Source organism: Solanum pennellii, chromosome 1, assembly GCF_001406875.1.
Source record: "Solanum pennellii chromosome 1, SPENNV200".
Taxonomy (NCBI): domain Eukaryota; kingdom Viridiplantae; phylum Streptophyta; class Magnoliopsida; order Solanales; family Solanaceae; genus Solanum; species Solanum pennellii.
In genome coordinates this window covers 67,168,664-67,194,100 of record NC_028637.1, presented here as the reverse complement: position 1 = coordinate 67,194,100, position 25,437 = coordinate 67,168,664, and the positions used below count along the sequence as shown (strand labels likewise).

General features: G+C 35.0%; 1 long non-coding RNA gene across 1 annotated transcript in view; it reads right to left on the bottom strand.

The window, feature by feature from the left end:
* Positions 1-23,936: 23,936 nt before the first annotated feature.
* LOC107031092 overlaps positions 23,937-25,437 on the bottom strand; it is an 8,544-nt gene continuing 7,043 nt past the window's right edge. Inside the window, exon 4 of the long non-coding RNA XR_001458182.2 lies at positions 23,937-24,414. This is a non-coding gene — a long non-coding RNA (uncharacterized LOC107031092). The remainder of the gene's footprint in view (positions 24,415-25,437) is intronic.

The window sequence follows — 25,437 nt, the reverse complement described above, 5'->3', positions numbered from 1 at the left end:
TTTGTCTCGGATGAGACATAACTTTTCATCATTGAACTCGTGTGCACGGAGCTGCTCGACTAAAGATGACCGAGCCTCAATAAAAGCAATCATCCCATCACTCTCTTCTAAAATATGCAATCGGACAACACTGTTAGCTAACATCTGAACATCTCTAGCCAATGGTATCTCCTCAATACTAAGAGATGCAAGACTCCCCATGCTAGGAGTATTCCTACTCAAAGCATCAGCCATAACATTGGCCTTCCTTGGATGATACAAAATGGTCACATCATAGTCCTTCAGCAACTCAAGCCATCTCCGCTGCCTCAAGTTCAAATTCCTCTGACTAAAGATATACTGAAGACTCTGATGATTAGTGAATATCTCACAATGCACTCAATACAAATAATGACGCCATAACTTAAGTACAAATACCACAACCGCCAACTCCAAATCAGGGGTTGGGAAGTTCTTCTCATGGGACTTCAATTGCCTAGAAGCATAAGCAATCACTTTCCCCTTCTGCATCAACACACCACCCTATCCAACTCCTGAAGCATCACAATACACTGTAAAGTCTACACCCTCCTCAAGTAGAGTCAACAAAGGAGCTTAAGTCAACAAAGTCTTGTGTTTTTTAAAGCACTTCTCGCACTCATCAGACCACTAAAAACGCACATCATGTCGAGTCAATATAGTTAATGGGGCGGAAATATTAGACAAACTCTGAACAAATCATCGATAATAGCCTACCAATCCCACAAAACTCCGAATCTTACTAGATGAAGTAGGTCGTGTCCAGCCTCTAACTGCCTCAATCTTGGACGGATCTACTCTAATACCCTCGTTGGACACCACGTGTCCCAAGAATGCCACAGAAGTAAGCCAGAACTCACACTTTGAGAACTTGGCATACAACTTATCTTCTCTCAACCTCTAAAGTACAATCTTCATGTGTCGGACATGGTCCTCCTTAGTCTTGGAGTAAACCAAGATGTCAACGATGAAAACAATCACAAAAGAATCATGGTATGGTCGAAACACCTCATTCATCAACTCCATGAATGCTTCAGGGGTATTAGTCAATCCGAAGGACATCACTAGGAACTCATAATGCCCATACTGGGTCCGAAAAGCTGTCTTAGGGATATCTGATGCTCTAATCTTCAACTGATGATACCAAGACCTCAAATCAATCTTAGAGAACAATGATCCTCCCTGTAACTGATCAAATAAGTCATCAATATGCGGAAGAGGATACTTATTCTTCACTGTTACCTTGTTCAACTGTCTGTAAATCAATATACATCCTCATAGTCCAATCCATCTTCTTCACAAACAATACAAATGCACCACAAGGTGATACACTAGGGCGAATAAAACCTTTACTCAATAAATCCTACAACTGATCCTTCAATTCTTACAGCTTTGTTGGGGCCATACAATATGGAGGGATAGAAATAGGCTTAGTTCCCGGCTCCAAATCAATAGCAAAATCGATATCCCTATCGGGAGGAACACGTGGAAGATCAGAAGGAAATACATCGACAAACTTCTGAACCACGAGAAAGGAGTCCATGGGAGGTGGTTCAACGCTAGTATCCCAAATAAAAGCTAAGTAAGAAAAACACCCCCTCTCCACCAATCTCTGAGCACATATAAAAGAGATGACCTTGCTAGGATGAGAACCACTAACACTCTTTCACTCAACCCTCGGAACACCAGGCATTGCTAAAGTCATAGTCTTAACATTATAAACAAGGACAACATGATAAGGAGAAAGCCAATCCATACCTAAGATAACATCAAAGTCTACCATCCCCAGAATGATTAAGTCTACCCAAGTGTCACACCTAACCAAAGAAACAAGACAGGATCGATACACTTGATCCACCACTAAGGGCTTACCCACGGGTGTAGAAACACGAATAGGTACAGTCATGCTATCACATATCATATCAAATTTAGCAGAAAAATGCATAGACACATAAGAGAATGTAGAACCTGGATCAAACAACACAGACGCATGTCGATGGCAAACTGGGATGATACCTGTAATAACAATATCAGAGGTCTCTGCCTCAGGTCTCCCCGGGAAAGCATAACACTGGCCTCTTAGTCCACTTCCAGCCTGGGTGGTACCTATACCCCACTCTACTGAGTTGCAACACCACTACTAAAAAATTTATCACCTTTACCTGAGTGAACTCTGCCTCGACCTCTACCCTGTGGTGTTGGTGGTCTAGGCCCACCACGACCCCTTTGAGATGTACACTGCCGCATTAGGTGATTGGGATCTCCACAAGTAAAACAAAATCTATGACCTGGGAACTGCTGTGTGGACCCTAAAACCCACTATAATTGCCTCGCCTTGTAGGTCTTTGCTGTGAAACGTACGAGCCCTGACCTCGGCTATAAGAACCCCTAGATGTCTGGCCACCCTCAAATGTTGGCATAGATGCATGAACAGGTCCCCGCAGTTGAAAAGAACCACTCACTCCCTGTGATCCCCTGCCTCCAGATGAGGCACCATGAAACTGACCTGATAAACGGGCCCTTTCAAGGTCCCCAAACTCCTCTCTCTCTCCATTAATTCCGCCTCTTTGTCGGCGCTCACAATGGACTGGAAAGAAGCTCCCTAGATGCACGAAACACAGCTGACCTGATAGAGAAAGTCAATCCCCTCACAAATCTTCGTATCCTCTATGTCTCATTTGGTATAATGGACAATGCATGCCTAAACAACTGGCAAAAAAGCGCCTCATACTCTGTAATCGATAAACCATTCTGTCTCATACTCTCAAACCTCAAGCGACTCTACTCTCTCACGCTCCAAGGGATAAAACGATCTTGGAATGCACTAGCAAACTGCTCCCAAGTCACTGGACGAGATCCAACTGGAAAAACCCCCGAATAAGTCCTCCATTAGTCTCTCGCTGGCCCACGAAGCTGGAGTGTAGCATATCAAACCCCATGTGTCTCATCTAATCCAACCACCTCTAGTAACTCTCGGTAGGTAGTTCGAAACTCATGAGCACCCTCGCTCATCCACCCTGAAACTGAGGTGGGTCCATCTTTCGAAATCTCTCATACCTACGCTGCTCATCCTCTGTCAAAACAACCACCGGTGCAACTTGACCCCCAACTGCTGGTGCAACATCATTCTGAACCGCGGGATCCACTGGTAGTTGCCCCGCCAAATCCTAAAGAATTGGAGCTTGCTGCTTCTCTTGGGTATGAGCCCCTTCTCTAGTACAGAGTCATGTGGTGTGGCGGTTGCACCATAACCCTGAGAAAATCCCTCTAGCACACTTAACACCCTCAATAATGTATCCTGAAACAAAGGTGTGACTACAGGCTCTAGAGGAACCTGATCCTCTGTGCCATCAATCTGAGGTTCTGGAGAGACCTCTCTAGCACGACCTCTCACTGGTGCTGCTCTACGACCACGACCTATGTCTACTGTCGCACCACTAGCACGACCTCTAGCTCGAGATCTACCCCTACTCCTAGCTGGGGCCTCAACAAATGCCTCGGGAAGTGCCTCCACTCTACCACCAGTAACATTAGTTCTAGTCCTCGTCATCTGTCAAAAGAGTATACAACAACTCATTACGAAAGATGGTAACTACGCACGATGAGAAAGAATGAACAAAAGGAAGTTCCCTAGTAATCTTTATAGCCTCTCAGAGATGAGTACAGACGTCTTCGTACTGATCCTTGAGACTTTACGTAGACTTGGCTTGTATACACGTGAGACCCATGAACCTGGGCTCTGATACCATTTTTTCACGACCCAAAAATGGGCGTGATGGAATTCATCTTATCCCACTAAGACAAGCCAGCCTAACCCAATAATTTTGATAAAATGCAGAAATAAAACCAAAGTCTAATAACGATTACTAATTCAAAAACAATTCAACATAATTCAATTCCCAAAACCTAGTAGTCACGTGCACAAGCCTCTAAAGTAAATACTAGAATTGAAATAAAAATACGAGTCTAAAATGAAGTTGTCTTTCAAGTAAAAACAAAGTCATAAACTAGAGTAGGAAAGTCCGCTGAGATGACAAGCAGCTACCTCCAAATCCTCCACAAGATGCCTCGGAAACAAAGAGAACGGAAGGTATCACAAAAATCCAGGCTCGTAGCCTACAATATTTTGTAGAAGCAAGGGGTAAGTACCAAACCACGCGGTACCCAACAAGCAAACCTCTAAACACAAGTAAAGAAAACCAAATACGGGTAATCCTTACACCCTATATGAACCTCCACACTACAAACAACTCAGAGTTTACCAAACACACAACTCAATAACCACACCCTATTAGTTTATATATTCTCAACAACAATTCAATATTCAACAGTAACAATTTTAACAGAGAAACACTAATAAGATCAGCAAAACACGTATTCTAGTTCATCAAAAAAAAAGTACAATGCCATGAGATGCAATGTCAAGTATAGTAATGCATGTCTTCCTTAACGATACACACCCGCTGTCTCTCAGTCTGGGACCCATGGAGGACATATCTGTCCATGCATCTGTCGTGGCGCACGATACGACTCTCAATAATAGTAACCATCGCGGCGCGCAATACATCCCTCAAAATATAATATCCATCGCGGTGCGTGATCCGACCCTCGAAATGGTACAACCTCTTATCAGATAACTCTTATTACAACAATGTCTCAGATGCAAAATGACATGCTCAAAATGATGAGATAACCATTTTGATATCAAAACACAATTTACAACAAGGAATACAACACCAACAATTAAGCAACAAGTCTCCAAATCATTCTCAACACCACACAAGAAAATACACGAAATTTATACGCTTAACAAGAGATTAGAAATCCACTTGCCTTAGCCAATCGAATAATCACTCCGGAGCTTGAGCCTTCCCCTTCCGTTGAGCTTCCGAACCAATGGAATCTATTCAAGTATATATTCGTAATAAGGTTTCAGAACTAACAACAACCACATTATGATATTTTTTTAATTTTGACCTTTAAATTCACCCAATTTTATGACCAATTTCATGTCTTGATGCCAACTCACATTTCAACCATCATATTTTCCAAATGATACAACCTTAATAGTTTTCATATAATATAATATACCAATATTTAATTTCCTTGACTCACTATATAACAAAAATTTGTATCATCTCTTTAAGTCATAAAAGAAATAAAAAAAAAATTAAAAATAAAGCTAAACTACATGTAGCTCTCACACTAAAACGGAAAGATAATGAACACACTGCTCCAGCCATGCATTGAATTCTTATTGTGCATATTTTACTAATACAATATTATTTAATGCTTTCCAATTATATCATCATCATGTCATTTTTGGCTATTACTTGGCCAATTATAATGCCAATTCTCCACTAAAAATTGATCCAAAAGAGACAAACAATGATAATCAAATCTGAAAAAAATAATAATCTAATATTCTATTCATTCTTTCACAACTCAAATATTTCAACCTCTTTCAAACCCACATTATAATAATAATATAATTTTTATTATCACTTTATGAAAGGAATAAATTATGATTTCCCTTAATTCAACCAAATCCACATTAACATGTCAACTTTAAAAATTCATTCAATCTCATTTCTTACAAATCAGTAACATTGCATATATACGACAATAAGATAAAGCAGGCATAAATCGAAAAGATTCGCTTACCTTTAGGTAGAATCTCAGTTGCCAAGGTTGCACGAATCGTGTTTTAGGGTAGTTTTCTTTTCCTCTTATTTCTTAAAATAATAATTATAGTAAAAGTACTAAATTTCACCAATTTATATTTTTATATATGAGCAACAACTAGTATAAGATCTTAAATAAATTATCATTTTAACCCACTAACTATCTATTAATTAATCAAGTTAAACAAATAATTCAAATTTCCAAAAATGACCTTCCGGGTCATTACATTATCCACCACTAAAAATCATGTTCGTCCTCGAACATAAGACTAAAGAAAGTACATGGAGCTTCAAAAAGTTGTGGATATCTAGCACGCATGTCAGACTTTGTCTCCCAAGTTGCCTCCCCCGCAGATCGGTGCTTTTATTTCACTTTCACTGAAGCAATCTCCTTGGTCCTAAGCTTTCGAACCTGCCTATCCAAAATAGCTATAGGCTCCTCCTCAAATGTAAAGTCTAGACCCAACTTCAAGGAGTCAAGTGAAAGCACATGATATTCATATGGAATATACTTCCGAAGCATAGAGACATGGAAAATAAGATGAACTGCAGACAAACTTGGTGGCAATGCCAAAATATAGGCCACCTCTCCCACTCGGCTCAAAATCTAAAAAGGTGTAATGAACCTAGGGCTAAGCTTGCCCTTCTTTCCAAACCTCATCACACCCTTCATGGGTGATACTCAGAGCCAAACATGATCACCCTCCATAAACACTAAGGCTCTAACTCTCCGGTCTGCATAACTCTGCTGTTAACTCTGGGCTGTCAACAGTCTATATTGAATCATACGGACTTGATCCATAGCATCTCTAAGCAAGTCTGTGCTAAGAGTCCATCTCCGTCGAATCAAACCAACCAATCGGAGATCTACACCGTCTACCATACAATGCCTCAAATGGGGCCATTCGGATACTAGAGTGATAACTGTTATTATAGGAGAACTCCGGTAAAGGTAAATGTCGATCCCATCTAGCACCAAAATCAATCACACACGCTAGAAGCATATCTTCCAATACCTTCTGTCTGAGGGTGAAATGTCGTTCTCATGTCTAACTGAGTACCCAGACCATGTTGTAATGCCTTCCAGAAGTGAGAAGTAAATAGTGAACCTCGATCTGATATGATAGAAACAGGAACTCCATGTAGTCGCAAAATCGGACTAATATATAGCTCGATTAACTTTTCTGGCGTATACTTCACCCAAACCGGAATGAAGTAGGCAGACTTGGTCAGCCTATCAACGACACTGTGGTAGGAAAACCCACAACAAAGTACATAGTAATCCGCTCTCACTTCAATGTAGGAATAGGCATCCGATGAGATACACCCCCGGGCCGCTGGTGCTCACACTTGACCTGCTGGCAAGTCAAACACCTCGAAACAAAGTCTATAACATCTCTCTTTATCCCACACCAAGAATAATTATGGTGCTGACATGTGGCATTTTTTCCTCTGTTATTATATATAGATAGACAACAAGAATTTTGACTAATAGTTTACCATATATTTTTAATCATATTGGTATACAAAAGATTACTATTTATAGTATTTTCCATATTGATTTTGAAAATATTTTTTTTTAATACATCAAATTAATGTAATCTAATTTAACTTTGAAAATTAGTTAAATTGACTTTTAAAAAGTGTAACATGACTACTAAAAATGGTTGGAGAGAGTAATTAACAATAAAATACTTCGGTAGAATATAATAAGGTAAAACCTAGTATCCCTTGTACTTATCTATGAGCATTTAGTTTAATTTTTAATAAAACACCAATAGCACCGTCTAGTAATATAAATTGGCAAAAATAAAATACTATCTCTCTATCAAATATAGGAAAATTCAAAATATATATTTTTGTGATTTTTTCTTCTTCCAAATCAAAAAATAAAAGTTTTATCTAAAAAAATGATTATTTTTATCTAAAAATACAATTATTATTAAAATAAAGGTTTAAATTTTAAAAATAAATATTTTATCAAGAAATGAATTGGAACTCATAGAAGGTCCAAAATCGCATGTCTAATAATTGGGGAAGGTGAAATTTAAAATAATAGACATATTAATAGGAACGGGAGTAAACTTTTCAATGTTTATGGGCTTAGTTATGAGAATACTTTACAATAGCTAGTACGTGTTCCTACAGTAGCTACTTGTTCCTACTTGATTTCCTTTGTACTAGCTACTTGTTCCTACTTGATTGAAGCATAATTGTAAATAGTGTCGTATAAAATCTTGTATTATTTATAAACCTTCGAATAACACACCAATTACAAATCAATGTCACCTAAGGAATTATATGCTCTAATTCCTATCTACCCCAAGACCAAAACCCCAGGTTTTAAGTCTTCAAGTTCTTCAACTTGTCGAACAATACCTTCACTTAAACCTCTTATTGTAAGCAAAAAACTCTTGTTAACATATTACAATATTTCTTTCAACTCCCAGCACTTTCAAGAATCAAAACTCTCACAAATTCTTGATCGTGTTTTGATATAACTGTCAATGTAAGCGCAAATTTCTTTAAAGAAACTATTGTTGTATTTAAAGACCACGCCTCCTTATTCGTCATTGAACTTGTCTTCACCTCAAAGCCTTTTTGTACTGGACTTGGACTTCCTCTTTACTAGGAAAGAAACCTGACACGTGAATTCCTTAATCAAGTAGGAAATAGGTTACATGAATTCGTTAATCAAGTAGGAATTAAGTTTTCTTTTAAGTCTTCCAGTTACATTTGAATTTAACACTATGTTTGGATCACTGTTATACATTATATTGTAGTGTATCGTTACTATACCTACAATTTTTGTTTTGATTATTACTTAAAATTTATTGTACTATATTGTTAAATTTCGTTGTTACTTAACAATGAAAAGCCCTATTTTATGGAACAATCAATTTGGTGTGTTCCCGTTGTTACTTAATTTTTTTCCAATTATATCTTTACATAATATTTCAAAAATACTATTTTACCCTTTACCATACATATTTAACTCAATCAAACCTCCTACCCTAGAATAACTAAGGATATTTTAGTTAATTTATAAATTACAATACAGTACGATACAATCAAACCAAACAACTAAAATGTTATTAAACAACAACAAGCAATAGAGTCTAGCCAAACATTGTATCTGTCATACAATACATTATTAAACAATGGGTAACAATGATCCAAAAAAAGTGTAACTTAACCACGTCTCTACAACCTATTCTATGCCACTTAATACTTTGACATTCTTTCAAAAAAAATTATTTTGGCATCTGTGCTTCTTTCACACGTTTAAAGCTATATGTGTTAAGGGTGGTGGAAATTTTATAACAAGACTAGTTTTATATTGAACATCTAGAACTAAGTTTTGTTGCAAATCTAGCTTACATTACATCAACATCTTGATTAGCTAAAAATGGAGTTATGAATAAGTTTGGCAATTACTCTACTGGTAAATGACAATTAATCCTACACAATTTATTTTAATATATATAATACCTCTCTCCTTAAGCTTACTTTAATTTGCACCATGGTGTCATAGAAGGATAATAACATGCAGAATTTAGCTTACCGGGGCAACCAGATAATATCGTTTCTTAGTAGTATCTGTCAAATCTGCGTACCCAATTTTAAGAGAAATGATCAGACTACTCTAATTAACAACTAGCTAACAGAAGAGTTTGTTGGGTCTTAAAATGTGTGAATGGAAAATGAAGAGTTGTGATTTTGGTCGCGACTTTTATGAGAAGTTATGACTTTTATGAAAAGTTGTGACTTTTAAGAAAGGTGATGACCTTTCAGAAAGATTGTTACTTTTCCAAAGGTTTGTGACCTATCCAGTAAGGCACAATGAGACACTTTTCGCACTATCCTTTTGTCCTCTCTTTTTGAAATAGAATTTCTTGACTTCTTCTACTAGTGTTCTAAGTGTACTTTTCTCCCGTTGAGTGGCTCACTGACACCAACATTTTTGGTATCAATACACTGATGATTGATATCGTTCTATCCTGGGAGGACATACTACAAATTAAACCTCGAATGCTAGAGGGGAATAATTTTCCTTAAGGGGACACTGTCCATTTAGTAGGCTTGATCTTCTTTCTGTTTTTTCAGATTCTGGTATGTGTTATATATTTTAGATTTGTGAACTAGTTTTTGTTCTTCAGTTCTTCACTGATTCATTTACTTTGATAGCTTCGTGTTTCTGCAAAGTTTGTTGGAATCAGTAAGATTCTTTAAAGACAGACTGATAAAAATTCTTCTTTAAGAAAAAAAATTCGTATATTTTTTCAAACTCGTTTCTAAATCTAGTTTAAATTTTGTAGTTGTGGAATGTTATTTGACTTTGTTGTGTGTCTTCAAATTTTTATTTTAAGTATCTTAGAAATACAAGATGAACGACAGGGTTCAGTTGGCAATGCCTAAAATTCATATTTATGAGTACTGAATTTGTATATATATCTATATTTTAGAAGTGACACTTGAGGGTGTACGAACACTTCTATATGCAGTTGTACTAAAAGTAGCAAAAATTGTACAATAAACTTGGGTTTATTTCGAATTCAATGTCACGTGTATGCAATGCCCTCCAATTTGCCTTTTTTAAACAGACACGTAATATTATCTTACCTTTATCGGAGGCAGCTGAATTTCACTTACAGTCCCCAAATTTCTTTAGGCTTCTCTTTCTTATACTTCTCTCTCTTTTCTCTTCACTTACAGTTCACAAATTTCTTTAAGGGCTTTTATTCCTTATACTTCTCTGTCTTTTCTCTGCAAAATTGATGCATTTCTTCCTTCAAATTAGTATAGAAGAAGCTTGGTCGAAAAGTTGTTCACATTTTCCTCTTTTTTGTCTGTTAATTTTTCTAAAAAAATTGAACAAATCACAGTTCCAGTCGCTAGGATGTCCAACAGAGCCTCTCTCTCACCCTAAGTTGGAAACTGAGTGCCAAGAAATTGTTCAAACTTCCCAACTTTTCTGGAACAAGCTTCAACAATTCTCTGCATCACTGCTTATCATTTTCAAGTTAGTCTAATTTTCGTTCTCTTTCTTTCTATTTTACGACTTCAAAAAGTATTTGGAACAGTTTACATGTTACAGTCATCACGAAGAGGAATCTTTTTTGAGGTATAAAATAATAGGGTAAGTAGAAAGTTGGTTTTTTTTTTATAGTAGATGGTACTCTATTTTAGATTTTGATAGATTTTCTAGCAAGTAATATTGCTTCATTTCAAGTTTCTATCAAAATTTTGTGGACTTCTAGAACAAGAATTGTTTCTTTTTCATCTTGCGCTTTTGTCTTTTCAATTTCTTTTCATGTTTTCCATTTTCTTTGGAGGTTTGTACTTACAACTATGCAAATTTTGCAGATTGTTGACAAAGTTTGGTACTTGCCTAGTATACATACAAGAGAAAGTCATACGTTTGGTTTTTTATTTATACTAGAGACATGCATATGTCATTGAATTTATGATTGTCTCTAGTATAAATATGTCAGAACCACTTGTAAGAGACTATATTGCATGAATAACCTTCTCGAAGAGATCATACTTGTTCATATTTTTAACAAATAATTTTTTCTCCCAAATAAATTATAGAAGCACAAATCAAGAAAAAATTTCACCTCGAATCATATACTATTACATGTCTTTCAATAGATCCCCCATAGAAGTAATATAATTTAGATTATGCTTTTTAAGGACTTTCAAATTTTTAATAGTGTAGATTCTATAATAGTAAGAGAGGATTTATTTTCATAAAAAAAAGATAATTGAATTTTATGTAATGCCTACTAAAATCTTCATTCCACTAAAAGAAACTTGAACAAAAACATTTGTTGAGCTAACTTTGGTTACACCATAATAAGTTGTTTGGATTAATGAATTTTTAAATCAATCTAAGTATTATTATTTTCTTGAATGATTATTTATTTGAAAACGATTTAAAGAAAAGCATTGATATATAGTTCAGAATGTTCCAAATAATATTTGTATCAAATAAAAATTAAACTTATTTAATTTAGCTAGAGAGGGGGGGAGGAAAGGTATATGATTGAAAATGAAATTCAACAACTTTTCAAGTCTTACACAAATAATAATATTGACTGAACAACAATGAAATAAATTATCCAAGTAAAATAAATGATTGCAATACATCAATAAAACAAACAACACCGTTAAGAAGAAAAAGATAAAAAAAATACAAAATAAAAAGTAGGGATAATGCACAAGTACCCCTGTACCTATGCCTGAAATCTCAAAGACACTTATACTACACAAAGATCCTATTACCCTCCTGAACTTATTTTATAAATAATTTTCTTTCCCTTTTTTACCTACGGTGGCACTAGTTTGAAAAAAATGTCAACACATGTTGGACCCACAAGATGGTTAAACATAATTAGTTTTTGGGATGCTTATCATTTTGCTCTTCAATATTGTTGTAATTGCCTTTTATTGGTTCATATTCTTCTTGTGGTTGTTTCTTTCGGAAAACAACTTTATTCTTCTTAAGAACATTTACCTTTATCATATCTTTAAGTTTTCGTTCACAACCTTCTGAAAATGTCATTGCTTATCGAAAAAGTCATAACCCTTTAAAAAGGCACAACTCATCATTAAAGGCACAACCCTTTCAAAAAAGTCACAACCCTTTGAAAATGTCACAACTCATTGAAAAAGTTAAAACCTGTCAAAAAAACTCAGTACCCTTAGGAAAAGTCACAAGCCATTTAAAAAGTCACAATCCTTTAATTTGAAAAGGTATCTTCTTTCATTAATAATTAAAATAAAATGAGCATTTTTAAAATGTAAATAAATACATATAAAATGTTATTTACTAAATTTTCAAATATTGTCATCTAAAAACAACTCAAACAAACTATATAAAATTTTGAGACAAGAAAACCCCTTTAAGGTACTTAAACTTTGACTTACCAAAAATGCAAATAATAATAATAAATTATTTACCAAATGATCTTCTAACTAAAATTATATTTTTGGTGGATTTTTAAGAGTTGATAGATTTTGTTTGATGTTTACTTATGATTTTGTTTGATGTTGACTTATGATCAAATCTAATGTAAATCAATACATACAAAATGTTATTTTAAAAAATCTTCAAATTTTATCTTGTAAAAATAACTTGTCACGCTCTGATACTACCCCCTTGACGTAACATGGGATCTAAGATCATGAGTGACCCCAAGCTAACCCTGTGTATGACATATCATAGGCATACTAAGAATACTGAATAAGACAAATTCTATGTGGAAGCTAAACAATAGATAAATGAGAAAGTGGGGAATATACAACTCTAAATGTATAAAACACACTAATAAAGATTTTAAGAATAGTCAAACAATAAACTCATCAATAAAAGTTGATTCTATATATTACTATATCTGAAAAGACTCTAACTGAGTTGAGTTGATGGGACAATGCCCCCCAACTAATTCTAACAATATTGAAAACTGAATTAAAATACTAAAATGAAAAGCATGTCTATTGTCCTCGAAGTACGAGGACTCACCACTAAAGTTGTTGAATGCAGATCGAGAATCGACCTAAGCGTCATCTGGATGTAGAGTACCTGAACCTACATAATAAAAGGATGTACCATAAATCATGCGTTAGTACTTGCAATGTACTGAGCATGCAAGAGATATGTACTAAACTAAACAAGTATATATAAAGCTGAAAGAAGGCATAACTAAGCAATATTGTAAACAAAGAAAAATGTAAACACTTATGATAAAATGAATGCAATGAACAAATGTTACTCATAAATATGACATGCTAAACTTAATATTGAATAATATACTGAAAACCTGGTCAATGCACTAGGAGTCTGATTGTGGGAGATTATATAAACTAAGATAAAGCTATGCGAGCTAAATGTGGAGTCTGATTTATACGATCCACCGAGAGGATCCAATATACCTTTCCAGAGGTATTAAGACAGGACTGACGTGATCACTAAATCTGATGCACAATAGAGGGGACTTATGATCCTATAGTGGAACGTAGTTCTGGGACTATGAGGATATGCTAAACCCTAGTCCATTCGGTGCTAAGTCTACTCCAAATTTAATATTTATATGAAACAAATGCAGCTGAAATATTGAATAGCTCAATACACTAACATGCAAAATGAGAATAAAACATCTCTATACTGATAATAAGACATTCGAAATGCGAAACATGATTATCTTTTTAACTAACCTAACAAGTGTAATTCATGAACTAGGAGAATATATACAAACTAGGGTTATGATTTTCATACAAGAAACTAAACAACGCTACCAAGGAAACATGATATTTAGAATGTTGAAACCATAGCAATTGAAATCATAACAGTTCTTCAAGATTTTACAAGTCCTCGTTGTAGAAAAGATATGTGGAATCAAGGAGCTAACTGAAGTCTAAGAACTTAGTGGATAAAAAGAATCCACTTGTGAAATCCCACATACTGCTGACAAAATCTAGAGAGAAATCCTTCTATTTTGGGATTCAAACTTGAGGAGAATTTTCTACTTGTTCTTGAGAGGTTGGTCGACTTTACTCTTCCTTTTGGATATAATTTCGATGAATTTTGTGGATAAAGGTTTTTTTATTAGGTTTTTACTAGATTATTATGCTTCAAATGAGGAAAACATCGTAGTATAGGTATTACATGACATAGTTTAAGTATTCAATTTATAAAGGAAAGGACCAAAATGACTATGACTTAAATCAGATGAGTGCCACCTACTATAGGATTGACGAGACATCGGTTGACCTACCAACCGTCGGTACGGGTCGTCGGTCAATCTCTACCCCCACAAGGTTTCACTAAAATGAGCATAACTTCTTACTCCAAGAGAATATTTTAGTTAACACGGTGGAGTTGGAATGAGGATTCAATTATCTTTCACCTAATAGGTCATGGGTAACCTAATTTATCTTGTGATAAATGATATGACTGTTTGAAGTTGACCCAACAACCATTCCTCTCCAATTGGTTGTTGACCTTCACCTACGATCCATAGGTCAAACCACAGACCGTCATGGTCTACTGTGGATAGTGTCAGAGACCATAAACATTTGGTGCCCAATAACGGATGCCACCTGCAGACCGTGTGTCAAACCACGTACCATCAGTGGTTTCTGTGGTTCTTGCACTAGATCCTAGAAAGCTGTATTTTTTTCTATTTTCTCAAATCCAATTTGTCCTCAAATGAAGTCTAAACAAGTTGAATATAGAGGAAAGGAGTTGTAATCCCTACCACTAAATACTATAAACTAATATCTAGCTTAACTGAGTTCCAAGAACATGCAAATATATAGAGATGCAAGAACAACTCAAGGAAAAAGATACTAAGATTGAATTTATGCATGGGTAAATTGAGAAAATGGAGAGGAACTATCACATGAAGTTGAAATGGTATTGGAAGGAAAGAGATGAGGGTACTTGGCCATCATGGTTGCTTCTACTTCACAACTAGCTCCCTCTACTGACTGACTCCTCCACAAAACTTTTACCGAGTCAACTTCCTTATTTCTCAACCTACGATTCTACAATAAAGAATTTTAACAGGAAATTCTTCATAGGTCAGACTATTTTCCACCGCTACACTCTCTAATGGTACTATTGATTATGGATCACCCACACACTTCTTTAACAAGGAAATGTGAAAGATTGGTTAGCTGCTAGTTCTATTGGAAATCTAACTCATAAACCACATTACTAACCCTTTTCAGTATTCTGTACTGACCTACATATCTAGGACTGAGCTTTCCTTTCTTTTGAAATCTCATCAACCCCTTCATAGGTAACAATTTCAAGAAAACCCAATCATATGTTGTCAAGAAATCTCATCACCCCCTTCAATCATATGTTGCTTTAAAAACCATCAAGAGGCGTAAAGATCGAGTTACTAATATTGTAATGCATATTCCGAAGATAAGTAAATGGCATCATCTATTTTTTTAGTTCATTAATTTCAGTGTACTAGGTTAATCATTTGTTGAAAAATCAAATTATGAACCAATAAAATAAGTTTAGCTTAGTTTTGATCTCTTTAGAATCGACTTGAAAATAGTAAGAAAGAGAAACAGTGAAATTAAGAAAAAAATAAATTAAATAGATTTTATTAAAAGAATATTCACTAACTTTTAAAGTTTTGCATTCTTCATTTACTTTATTTTATATCATAATTTTCGAATTCAATTTTAAATTTAACAGCACTTCATCATTTTCTTAAAGAATTTGTTTAAGTTTGTACATGAGAAGAGAGTTATATAGAAAATAAATGAACAATATAAATAAGCAGAATAAAAGACAAGAATATAAAAAAGGTGGCTCATAAATTTAAATAAAGATAAATCGAGAAAAAGATATAACATAAAAAGAAAAATTCTAAAAATAAAAATAATAGTTTTATATTAAATCCTTGTAACACCTCGAAAATCAAACCTAGGAAAACAAATGCGCAAAATTTTCTTGTGCAGTGGACCGCGACAGGGTTCACGGACTATGAAAGGGTCCATGGTCCGTAGACCTGCTCATGAGAGTTGGACCAGTAGCCCCCTCACCAGTCACTGAGACCCCCACGTCCAAGTGAATGTCACAAACGACTTAACAGTTCGTGGTCCTTCACACAGGACGTGGGAGGATCCGTGGGAGCCTAGGCATTTGACCCCTAAATCCAGGTCCTCTAGACCACATGCCCAAGTGAAGACCACAGACGAATTCAAGGTCCGTGGTACTTCACACAGGCCGTGGTAGTGCCTACAAGCTTGGATCCCCAGCATTTCAGTCTAAGTGTATGATCACGACCAACTTCACATCCCATTGTCCCTTTCACGATATGTTGTGATGGTCGTGATTAGTCCGTCTGTAGATTTTAGTCAGGGGTATTTTAGTCTTTTTCTTCTTTGTTAGACTTTTAAACCTCGTCATTTTAACCCTAAACTTGTGGTTTTGGTCAGTTTTAGCCTAGAAACATAACTAGAACTTACCTAAGTCAAATCATTAATCAAAACATAGAAAATTAGAGGAAAAAAAAGAAAGAATCGACCAACCCTAGCTCAAGAAACGCAATAAGTTTTCATCAATTTTAGCTCAAAAATGGAAAAACTTCCCTGTTGAATTAAGTACCATGTATATGGGATTTCACTAATATGTTCTTTTCACCCATTAGGTCTCTAGTTTTCAGTCAGATTCTTGATTCCTTTATCATGACTATACCTAGGGTTTTCTACAATGTTAGCAGATTATCATAATTTTGTTATTCAAATGATCCAAATTAGATTATTATGTTGTTATTCAGTGCATTGCATAAATTTCATAACACTAGCTTTGTATATCATTAGTTCTTGAATTACACATTCTAGGTCAGACATTTTCAGTTAATTCGACTAATTCAGATATACATGCCTTAGTATATGAATGTGTCATTATCAGTTTATTTATGCACATTCTCAGTTTGCATGTCTGTTTGATGTATCCAGTATATTACTCAAATTTAGTCATAATCAGTTAATCACTTCATCTATTGGGAGTAGCATAAAACTGAGTTGGACTACGGTTCAACGTACTCAAATAGTTTCATAACTACTAGCCACGTAGGTTGTAAACCCCCTCCGTGGGCATCATTTCTATGAACACGCCAGCATGCCTCAATAACTTTGGTTGGGAATATTGTGTCCTCTCGATAGAGCGTAATCATCGGACTCCATAGTTAGTTTTTTGGTTTTATTTATCGGTTATTAGTAGCTCTGACAAATCAGTTAGATCTTGTATTGAACACGTTTCATTATTACTTCTCAACATGTTATAACTTGGTCATTGCATCAGATTATTCATGTTCAGTATATCAACATCTATATTAAGTTTAGATTATTGCATTGCTTTATTGATTCGTTCAGTTATATGTTTATTTGAGTTTTACTATATCCCTCATGCTCACTACCTTTCAAATATAAATTGCATATATTGCGGTATATCTTCTCGTGATGTAGGTTCAGACACTCAACATTCAGATCAGTATACATCAGTTTCCAATCTCCAGTTCATCAGCATCAGTGGTGAGTCCTCATCTTATCAGGAAATAGTGAAATACTTATCCTATCAATTATTTAGTCTTTAGTTTTATTTTTGATCGATCTAGTTAGGCATGTCCTAACATTTTTATTCAATTTAAAGGCTTATTTTTATTCATAGTTAAATTAAGCTATTGCTTTAAAGTTTGATATTTCTATTGTATTAAACTCTCACATTATATATACTCATTTTATCTTTAGTATGCTTATGATTATACCAACATGGTTAGCTTGGGCTCACACGTGATCCTAGGTCCCGTCTCCGCGTCTCAAGGGCAACCTCGGGACATGACAAACTTGGTATCAAAGCACTAGGTTTAGAATTTATAGAATGTCTGAAAAGCCACACTAAGGAGTCCTTTTCATGTGTGTAAAGTACACCACATCTAGTGAGACGGATGATAGAAAGTGTATTATGAATATCTTACTTCCTTCCTATTATTATCGTGTGTAAGGTATGATTTAATTCCTTGTTCTAGAGAGGGTAAAAAAGGTAATAATTTTCGAGGTCTTTCTACAACTTCAGCAGCACCAGCAAGTAGCCCGACTCAGTAGGTTAACTCATTTGGTATAGGTGCCGGACAGCGCCAAAACAGGCTTTATGCTCTTCAAGCTCGCCAAGATCACAAAGAGTCTCTTGACATAGTCACCAGTATGTTACGAGTCTTTGATCTTGATGTTTATACATTGTAAGATCCCGGGGCTACTCTAACTTTTGTTACTCCTTACATATCATACCAATTCAGTGTTAGTCCAACAACTCTCACAAAACCCTTCTCAATCTCTAATCCATTCTGTGACCCAGTTTTAGCTAGAGGGGTATACAGTCTTTGCCCCATAACAGTCTATCAAATAGTCACCTCCGCTTATCTTGTAGATTTTGAAATGGTAGACTTTGATATCATTCTAGGCATGGATTGGTTATACTCCTGTTATGCCTCAGTCAATTCTAGAACTAGAATTGTTCGTTTTAAGTTTCAAGACAAACTAATCCTAGAATGGAAGGGTAGTAGTTTTACGCATATGATTCAATTTATTTCTTACCTTAAGGACTGAAAGATGATCTCTAAAGGTTATCTCTATAATCTAGTTCTGGTTAAGGATTTAATCTCTCAAAGTACAACTCTTGAGTCAGTTCTAATAGTCAATGAGTTTCCAAAACTATTTCTAGAAGATCTTCATGGAGTGCCTCTCAAAAGGAAAAACAATGACTTTGGAATTGATCTCCTTCCGGATGCCTAGCCTATCTCTACTACTCCTTACTGAATGGCTCCAGCCGAGCTTAAGGAATTTAAAGAGCAGTTGAAAGACCTTCTAGATAAGGGCTTCCTCAGGCCTAGTATTTTCCTATGGCGTGCATTAGTGTTGTTCGTGAAGAAGAAATATGGTTCTCTCATAATGAACATTGATTATAAACAATTTAACGAATTCACAATCAATAATAAGTACCCCATCCCAGGATTGATGACTTGTTTTACCTACTTCTGGGTGCTAGTCATTTCTCAAAGATAGACCTTAGATCGGGTTATCATCAAATCAGAGTCAGAGATAGTGACATTCCAAAGACAACCTTCAGAAATCAGTATGGTCATTATGAATTTGTAGCTATGTCATTTGGACTAAAGAATGCTCCTGCAACTTTCATGGATTTTATAAATAGAGTGTTCAAGCAGTACTTGGACTTGTTCCTTATCGTCTCTATTGATTATGTCCTAAATTCTTCTAGTAGTTAAGAAGAACATGACATTCATTTGAAGGTTGTCCTGCAAAACACAAAGAGTGCCAATTATTTTCTAAGTTTAGTAAGTGCGAATTATTGGTTGTAGTCAATTGCTTTTCTTGAGCATATAGTATCCAACGAAGGGATCCAAGTGGATTTCCAAAAACTAGCAGCACTAAAACAATATCCCATTACCTACGTCTACTACAGACATCAGAAGTTTCTTGGGCCTAGAGGGTGATAACATAAGGTTCGTGGAAGGATTTTCATCCATTGACTAGGCTGACTCAGAAAAAAAGTCAAGTTTCAGAATGGTTTTTACTGTACCAGAGGGTTTATATAATTATGTAATTTATTGTAATGCATCTAGAGTTGACCTAGGTTTTGTGTTGGTTCAGCGAGGTAAGGTTATAGCCTATGCTTCCAGCCAGCTTAAGGTGCATGAGAAAAACTATCTGAATCATGACCTTGACTTAGAAGCAGTGGTGTTTGCACTAAAGATATGGAGACACTACTTGTATAGTGTTCATGTAGATGTGTTCACATACCATAAGATCCTTCAATATGTGTTCACCCAAAGAGAGATTAATCTTTTCCAAACAAGGTGTCTTGAGTTCTTCAAGGATTATGACGTGAGTGTGCATTATCATCCCGATAAGGCAAATGTAGAAGTTGATGCCCTTAGAAGACTATTTATGGGTAGTGTAACACATGTTAAGGAAGAAAAATTTGCAGCTCTTTCCCTCCAATTCAACGAGTTTAGTCTTCATTCGAGAGCGAATGTTCCCGAGGGGAAGATATTGTAACACCTTCAAAATAAGACCTAGAAAAAAATGCAGAAAATTTCCTAGTGTAGTGGACCACGGCAGGGTTCACAGACCGCAAAAGGGACATGATCCGTAGACCTACCCGTGAGAGTTGGACCAGTAGCCCCCTCACAGGTCCCTTAGACCCCACGCCCAAGTGAATATAACAGACAACTTCACTGTCCGTTTTCCTTCACACAGGTCATGGGTGAGCACGTGGGAGCCTAGGCAGTAGACCCCTAAATCCAGACACTCTAGACTACATTCCCAAGTGAAGACCACAGACGAGTTCATGGTCCGTGGTACTTCACACAGACCATGATAGTGCCTACGAGTTTAGATCCCCAGCATTTGATTCTATGTGTAAGAACACCACCGAATTTCACAGTATGTGGACCCACACGATCTTTCGAGATGGTTGTTATTAGTCTGATATTTTAAGTGAGGGGTATTTTGTTCTTTTCCTTCTTCATCAGGCTTTTAAACCTCGTTGTTTTAACCCTAAATCTATGGTTTGATCAGTTTTAGCTTTGAAACATAACAAGAACTACCTAAGTCAAATCATTAGTAAAAACATAGAATTAGAAGCAATAGCGGAGAAAGAGTCCACCGACACTAGATCCAAAAACACAATAAATGTTCATCAGTTTCAGCCTTGGAATTAAAAAATTTCTCTGTGTAATTAAGTACCATATCAGTGGTATTTCACTGGTGGATTCCTTTCACCCGTTGGGTCCCCAGTTTTCAATCAGATTTGTGATTTCCTTTTCATGATTAGATCTAAGGTTTTCTAGAACTGCAAATGATTATTATAATTTAGTTATTTAAGTTATCCAAATCAAATATGTGTTATTACTTACTCTATTGTATGAATTTCAAAATTCTAGCTATGTATTTCTTTAGATCTTAAATTACATATGTTATATCCAACATTTTTAGTTCATTCAACTATTTCATATATACATGCCTAAGTATATAATGTGTCACTATCAATTTATTTATGCATATACTCAGTTTGCATGTCATTTTGAGCTATCCAGCACATTACAGAAATTCAAACATAATCTAGTTAATCACTTAATATATTAGGAGTAATATAATACCGAGTTGGACTAGCATTTAGCATTCCCAAATAGTCCCAGAATTATTAGCCATGTAGGATGTAAGTTCCCTCTGTTGGCATCATTTCATCGATCAAGACAACATGCATCTATACCTTTAGCCCGGTATATTGGGTTCTCTCGATGGGGTGTATACATCATACTTCACAATTAAGTCATGTGGTTTTATTATCGGTTATTAGTAGCTCCTACAACTCAGTTAGATCCAATTGCATTGACCACATTTCAGTATTCACTCTCAACATGTTATAAATTGTTCATTGCATTTAGATTAGTCATATTCAGTACATCAACATCTATATCAGGTTCATATTATTGCAATATTTTGTTTCTTTGTTCAATTATATGTTTATTTCAGTTTTACTCTATCCCTCATGCTCACTACCTTTGAAGTATTGATGCATATATTGCGCTACATATTCTCGTGATGTAGGTTCAAGTCCTCGGCATTCAGATCACTTATAGATTGGTTTCCGATCTCCAGTTCAGCAGCATCAGTGGTGAGTCCTCATTCTCCAAGGATAATAGTGACATGCTTATCCTATGAGTATTTTAGTCTTTAGTTTCAGTTTTGCTTGATCTAGCTGGGGCATATCCCAACATTTATAGTTTGATATCTCTCTAGTAATAAACTCTCAGATTATACATATTTTGTTTATATTTAGTGTGCTTATGATTATGCAAGTAGGGTTAGCTAGGGGTCACTTGCGATCCTAAGTCATGTGTCCTCGTCTCGGAGGTGACTTCAGGGTGAACAATCCAAAAATAATGAGACCTTTTATTGGGTATTCTAATTCAAAAAGTGAACCCATCTCAGCCTTTTCAAAGAAAAAGAAGAAGATTGAAACCTGTTGCACTAAGTGAGAATCAAACTCGAAATATACAGCTTAGCAATGAACCCTCTTCCAAGTGAGCCACACACCTCTATTGGTTATTGAGGGGATTCATTCTACTATCTATATGCTTAAAATCAGAAGTCTACATTATATACACATAATTTCTCGACGAGGGGGTTCAGCTGAACCCCCTAAACTACACGTAGGTCTACCCCTGATTAGGTATATGTATGTGAATATATACATGTTCGAGTACTGATTATTTATATTTTATCAGTAAATTTTATATGCAGAGATATAGAATAGATAGATTTTTTTATAGAAGAAATAATTATTTGTCAAAAACTCAAAAGATACCGAGACAGATCGATATTAGAAAAACGTACTTTTTATTTGTGATGTAAGTTTTGGTTTAATTTTTTTTCTTCTCCTAGTGTTTTGGGTTTTGCATATAATTATTTCTATATATTCTATTTATGTGTCTTATCAAACGATGTCAAAATTAACAATAAAGGAACATTTTGGATCCCCATGACTTATACTTTGAGAATTTAATTATCTTTCAATATCCTTAATTTCATAATTCATGGTATAAGATTATTTTCTTATTTGATTAATTTTTGGTATTCTTTAAAAGGCAAGTAGTTTCTAACATACTACTTGTTGTCTAAAATTACTCATAAACGGTTAAGATCCCAACTTATCATTTTGATTAGTTTTCTCAAGTAAAAGAGTTAGATTTCTTATTGAATCTTATCAAGGCTTTAAACATCACATTCTTGGGAATTCGTGAAATGCGTCTTTGAATTTCTATATCTTTATTTCCAGCTTTCAGATTCTTTTCTATTTTTCATCTGCATTTCGTAATAATATTCTATATTTAGGATTTCTCTTACCTCGTTGTTATAATTATGTAAACAATGAAAAAAGAATAATGAGATGGTCACAACGAGGTTATATAATTATAAAAACAAGGTTATATATGTAATTGTAATCTTTCTTTGATTGTATTGTATGTCATTAAGACGAGCAAAGGAGATCCTAAATATAAAAATTGAAAATATAGAAGTGCGGAAGCAAAATGGAAAAAAAATTACGGAAACTAGAAATAAGTATATCATAAAAATCTATGAATTTATAAGAATGATATTTTAACGCTTTGACGAGGTCCAAGTAATAACATTTACATCTGCGAGCAAGGCAGCCCACGTGGTCTCCGGGGGTTCACCCGAACCCCCTTGGCAAAAAATACAATGTGTAAATAAAGTAAATTTTCAGTGTATATGTACACATATATGTTTTTTGAAACTCTTTAATAACAAAGAGAATCTAATGGTGCAGTGGCAGGTCCCCACCGAAAATAGAAGTGCATCACGTCCCAGTGAAAGCGTTTTATTTTTTTTCTTTTTTAGTTAGTTTTTAAAAAATCAGTTCAGTTTTTCATTTTGTTTTAGTGTTTTATACTTTAAAAACCTGCTAAAAGTGGGTTTTAAACCCAAAAAAATTCAAAGGGGTAGAAGGAACATACTTAGCAAGAGGAACCACAGAATACGGATGGACGGACCCAAACATGAACTTGATAAATATAAATCAAAATTTTTTGAGAGATATTGCATATCAAATCTGCGGAAGACCAAAGAAATAGGGAATTTAACACGTAGAAGAACAAGTAACAACAAATTGACTAACCTTCCACGAAGATCTTGGAGAAAGATAGAACTAGAATGGAAGAGGTAAATCTATGAAGTTACGAAGCTATTAGCCTATAAGGCATATGGGAAGTCGTGCACATTGGCCTGTGGCGGGGGGTAATAATTATTCTATATTGTTGGTATAAATAGACCCTTTCTTATTGAATAGTTCAAATAACTAGTTGAACATACCTATTCTTTTAAAGAATAGCCTCCCCTTATCGAAAAGAAGGGACCGAAAATGAGAGGACTGGCCTTCTCATTTCCCTAAGGAAGAAGAGCGCATATAGTTTCCCATCTCCCAGTGGAACCGAGCCATCTATTTCTCAAAGAACTGTTCCCAGGGATCCAGATCAATATGCCTCGGAGTGGGAAGAAAATTACCCCTGTCATCGACTTAATTCTTTTCCATCTATCTCGTCCGAACCAAGACCATCAAACGTGTCATAAGTGCCACCTGGGTATACACAAAGAAATAACAAATATTCCTTAGTTCAACGAATCCACTTATTATAAATGTATATTTTTATATTACAATAAATGCAAGTTAAGGTTAGTGACTTTAGGACTAAGTCAATTTTGTGTGTGCGGGTTTGTGTTTGTATGTGTGTGTGCGTGTTTTATGTTATGTAATAACGATGTAACATAAAATAAAAATATCACTCAAGTAAATCAAAATAACTTATGAAAATTTACTAGGTGAAGTCAATCATTTAAGAGTCTTCTTGATCTAACTTTTCAAACTGTGGACGATATGATCAAAGAGAAGACTCTAGAGGAGATCTGCAAAACATTCGACGTTGAGAATGACTTCAAGCCTATGGAACAAAAGGAGGTTAGAAAGGAGAAGGCCTAAGCATTTGAGTGAAGCTGTTGTTTTTCACACACATTCATAGGTAATCTCCCTTTCTAAACTCCTCCTCTTGCTCATGGGTTAAGTTATCCTTAATGTTAAAGATATCGCGGAGTTCCTTTGGATTCTTTTATTTGATCTTATATGTCACAGTTTGACAAGTAAGATAAAAAACGCTCTTTATGCACATGTAGTTAGCAAACATAATCTAATCAAATTAAATAATAGAAAATGTTTAATAATCTTATTTCACCTTATAAATTACCGTAAGTTCATTCCTTCACATGATTCTTTTTTCTTGCATTACTTTATTACATAATTTAAAGCAATTACAAATACTTTAAAATTGATTATCTAATTAGTTATAATATCATTTTTTGCAATATTAAGTTTAAATTCTTATAGATAATAACATTTTAAAGTACAAACTATCTCTTTTAAAATAATCATCCATATTTTATAAACTTGCTAAAATTTAACTAATATATTTCCATTTTTTCGAAGACAAGATGATACCAGCGTTGATCAATATATTAATAATGTGAATGTTGAAATTAGTGATGAATTATTCAGAGAAACTAAACCTTAAAAAAAATGCAAGCACGTTAAGATGGCTGGAAAATAGAT